Genomic DNA, 5,000 nt, shown 5'->3' with positions numbered 1-5,000 from the left:
AAGAAACTAATTTGAAATGATTTGAGCTTTAGTGACGTGGCACGTTATCCAGCTGAAAGACACAACCAGAAGATGCTTACACTGTAATCAAAAAGGATTGGCATGGTCAAAATGATGTTAGTACAAATGCAGAGAAAATATCCCCCATACATTACACCACCAAGGCAGAATGGATTCATGCTTTCTGGCTTGAACCAAATTCAGACCCGACCATCTGAATCTCACAGCTGAAATGGAGACTCATCAGACCGGGCAACATTTTACCAATTTACATAGTCTGATTTTGTTGAGTGACTAATCCAATTTTTTCCTTAGCCTTATACTTAGTTTCAACTTTAGCAAGTTGTCTTCACCATGACTTTTTCCTAAACCCACTGAAATCCTGATTAGCTAGTTTTGTTAACAAGCAACTGATTATGAGCACTTATTTCCAGCTGTTATTGCATGACATTTTGTTATTGTAAATATAAAAAAAAAAAAGATTTGCATGTTGCTTTTATTATTTGAAATCTTATTATCTGAGCAGATATAATTAACCTTGTATAAATACTTAGTACTAAAATAATAATTTCTGTACAGACTTCTGCGGGATATATGAGAAGTAACTTCCCAAAGGATAACAAGCATAAAACTGAAGTGGCAGGAAAAATTATTGCTTGCACTCTGCATGATTGCCCTCCGTCTGAGCAATTAAAGAGCAGCATAAATGAAAACTGCAGTGGTCATTTCAATATCTGTTCATGCACCAGTTTTATTCTCTGGATGTGGCTGCATTAATCCGCTTATGGTCCCTTGAATTTAAATTGTCAAATGATCTCTTCCTTTGGTCCCTTGGATCTCCGATTTCAAAATACACTGTTTCCCTTGGGGTATCACAACCTTAATGGGCTAGTTGCACAGACAGTGGCTAGATGACGCTTCCTGACAACTGGAGGTGGGAGTGATATCATGAAGCCAAGCACCATCAACAGCCCAAAAGTACCTATAAATGGTGGAAAAAAAACCTCTTCAAACCTGAGGTGGCATTTATATAACTGTTACCAAGAGTCATAGGTAAAACACTCCTTTTGGCTCCTGGCTGTTACTGCAGTTGTCATAGCAACCAATAAAATAAAATTGCCTCTCTTTTTGTGACCAATAAACGGCAATTCTAGAAACTGGCTTGTTTGAAAGACTGTACCAGGTCGCGTTTACCTGTCTCAGTTTAGGGGTCTGATGATTGTTTAAATGCTCTTTCAGAGGCAAAGAGAAATAACTTTTCAATATAGCAAAGGAGACACCCATGGGAACTCACAAGATACCCCAGAACTGTTTGGATAATCATTGGTGCCCAGTGGAACTTCCACATTGCTTCGCTCTCAAGGAAAAACAGGTCTGCAGCGATTTGTATTTCTGTCAGGTTGGAAAACAGTGATGTGGAGGACCACAGGGACTACTTCAACTAAAGCTAGAAAATACAAAACTAGAGCGTAGTCTGTTTTTGCTTCCAGTTATTCATCCAAGGGACTAATCAGTCATAAGCCAGACGTGAAGCTTTAGTGCAGCAGAGCTGAACCTGAGGCTGAGGGATCCCTGCAGATGAATGTAGGGATGTTAGCTTCACAGAATAGTAATACAGAGCTTTTCTCTGCAGTTGAGTGTACTTTCTGCTATACCTGGCTTTTCATTTAGCGAGCCCTGCATTACCTCAAGCCATTAAGTTTCACCCCTTGATTCTTCCAGAAAAGGTCAATGGCAGCACTCCATGTTGCTTCATAGTTCACCAAAAGTGATTCAGAGGCAGGCAGTCTCTTCCACCAAATTACTTTGAGTTGCCAATTTGGTTTAAATGAATTTGTACTTTTTTCAATAATTTTCTTTATTTCATCTTTTCAAGTCGTTCCAGTTCCTAATTTAGTCAGGTCCATCTGCTTAATGCTGCTTGTTGTGACGTCCTTCAAACAATAAACTTCCCTTGTATTTTTAGCCAAGGAGAGCAGAGCAAGGCAGAGAGTTGCCTCTGGAAAGCACTGCAAGGCATCTGGTGGAATCACAATTACACTATCTAGAGTAGTCGCGGTGTGTCTCAGGGGTCACTCAACCCTTTAATGAGACCAGACTTACTTGCTACTGAAACCATACTTGACTGTTAAACTATAATTTAGCTATAGTTTTCATTATAGGACAGCAGGGTAAAGATCCTTTGCCTGAGAGGCTATATTTGGATATCTAAAGTCAGCACCAGCTTGAGGAAAAAAGATAAAGCATAAACCTAGCACTTTTTTTAGACGACAGCAAAGAGCAGTTTAGTTTTGCAGTATAATGTCACTACACACTGCATCCTCGCCACTGTCATTTTAAAATATAACTTCAAAAATGTTGCATTTACTGTATCTCAGAAGTGTGCAGTTCTGCTCTTATTCTTTTTAACAGAAAACTCTTTAGCAGTTAAGGTTAGCTAAATTTTTAAAAAGAATAATAAATTAGCTTTAATGCTTTACTCATTCTATGTCTAAAGTTCTTTTTTTTTTTTTTTATCCTTACAAGAAAATTCATTTGTTCAATGTTTTCATTGTTTATGTACCGTAACTGCTGTGTTTGATTTACTGCTCAGGAAAAACAGAAATCTGTATTAAAAAAGAAAAAAAAAAAATCTTTTTTTTTTTTTTTTTTTAAATTCAGTGGAACAAGCATATATTTCAATTATGGAAAGTTCAGTCAGTTTGAGTCAGTGCTTGAGTTTCTATCTTGGTTTTGGGTCATTGTTTGCACTATGTCATTAGCACTTGCCTACAACTGAGGGTGTGACGCAGGTCACAACCACCGTTTACTGCTCAGGGCAAGAAAAAAGAGGCAATGGTTATAGCTCCCATGGCTTCTCCCACCACTGCTATGCAAAATGACACTTAGGTTTTCCTTTCCTTCCCACCTGAAAATCATTTCAATGAGTATATCGGCATGCCTTGCTGATATCTCCACATGGAATAAGGATCACTACCTTAAGCTAAATCTGTCCAAGACTGAGTTTACTGTTTGTCCAGCCAATCCTTCCTTACCTCTCCAGTTCCATTCTACTACACTTGCACCTACGTCCATTACCAGGAATCTTGGTGTCATGTTAGACCACCAACTGATCTTTAAGGTCCATGTTGCCTCTGTTGCCTGGTCTTGTTGATTTGCTCTCTACAACATCAAGAGGATCAGACCCTACCTGACAGAACACACGGCACTGCTCTTGGTTCAGGTTCTGGTCATTTCACGCATTCACTACTGGAGTGCCTTAGCCTGGCACGCCAGACTAGAGTGCTCTATAAATTCAATACAGAGCGACTTAGTCTGGAGTCCCTCCCCTTTACAGAGATTTGTATCGGTCTTAAACAAATTTGCCACTCTAATTAGTTGATCTGAGGAGACTCTTGCCTTGCATCATCATGTGTTGTTATTTTATTCTGTTGCGTTCGCTCTACTAAACACTTCCGAACATTGTAGGCTGCCACTTTACTGACTATTGGTTTACTCCTTGCTTGTTTGTCCTGCCCAAGGAGTCTGTTGATGCGAGTGAGTCCCCAGACTCTATGCTGGTACAACGAGAGAGTCTGGCTTGCCAGGCTAGCAGTTACTCACTGGCAGGCCAAACTGCAATTAAAACCTCTGCAGATGATTCAGAATACAGCCACACATCTGGTCTTAAACCAGCTCAAAAGAGCTTATGTCACTCTGATGCAATCACTCTTCACTGGCTTCCAGTTGCAGCATGCATCAAATTCAAAGCTCTGCTTCTGGCTCACAAAACAAAAACCAAAACAGCTCCTGTCTACCTTCACTCCTTAATCCAGAGCCACACTCCCTCTCGACAGTGACGCTCTGTCAGTTAAAGACACCTAATGCTCCCGCCACAACATGGTGCAAAATCAGTAACTTGACTCTTTTCCACTATAGTTCTCTGGTGGTGGAACAATATACCAAAATCTGTCCAATCCGCATATTCCTTAACTATTTTTAAGAGCAAGTGCAAGACTTAGCTGTTCAGGAAGCATTTCTGCAGTTAGCTTAACTTTTGTGCTCAGCAGATTGAGTTTGAAAGATCTGCTTGGCTCTTGGAAACAACTCAGCTCTGAATAAGCTGCATGTACTACTTACACCCAAGATGATACTGTGTGATGGAATTGTGTACTTACAATTAAACACTGGAACTATTGTTGGGAGGGGGAAGGAAGCAAAAAAATTAATTTATTAAAAAATTGTACTGCATTACACTGTAGCACCTGTGTCCAACTGGACTCAGGTCTGACTACCACCTAATTCTGATGCCCCCTCCTGTTTGAAAATCTGCAAGACTGCAACCCTCATAGAACCGAATGGAGCAGCCCTACTCTCAAACCAGCTGTGCTGGGAAAGGAGCTGTAAAAACATGGTAAATATAGTGCTGTTATAATATCTCTGGTACTAAAATTCTATTCAATTCAGCTTTATTTGTGTAGTGCCACTTCATAACAATGTTGTCACAGGGCACTTTACATACACACCATTTCAAGCCAATTCATACATAGCCTATAATGGAAACAAACTGATTGCGTCAAATCATGACTTCGATCCAATTCCTCATCCCGAGCATGTACGAGGCAGCAGTGGGAAGGAAAAAACTGTCTTTTAACAAGAAGATAACCACCGGCAGAACCCGGCTCAGGGAGGACAGTCATCTGCCTCGACTGGTTGGGGTGGAGAGGACAGGAAAGACAGATCAACATGTACAGCTGCACTGTGATGATCAGCTTTGTAAAAAAGGGCAATAACATGTCACCTTTAAAATTTCTTGAAGTAGATTAATGTATAAATCTACATAAACTGCAGGTCATCCTTCAGTTAATGTATTGTCTAATCTGCAAGTAATTGCTTGTCTTCATTATGTCTGCATATACTTTCAAAAGACAAAGTATTTCAATTATATAAATGTAATTCACAGACAAATATCAACAGAACACAGCTTTGGGAAAATGCTTCCATAGACAGCCTTGGTAACA

General features: G+C 39.8%; 1 protein-coding gene across 1 annotated transcript in view; it reads right to left on the bottom strand.

Moving 5' to 3' along the window:
• Positions 1-5,000, bottom strand: part of LOC306768519 (poly [ADP-ribose] polymerase tankyrase-1-like) — a gene marked incomplete at its 3' end in the record, with an annotated part of 84,784 nt that overhangs the window by 44,960 nt on the left and 34,824 nt on the right. The window lies entirely within an intron of this gene.

Source organism: Telmatherina bonti (assembly GCF_933228915.1).
Source record: "Telmatherina bonti genome assembly, chromosome: 17".
NCBI classification, from domain to species: Eukaryota; Metazoa; Chordata; class Actinopteri; order Atheriniformes; family Telmatherinidae; genus Telmatherina; species Telmatherina bonti.
Note: the sequence above shows the minus strand (reverse complement) of the source record. Positions and strands in the feature narration are given on the sequence as shown.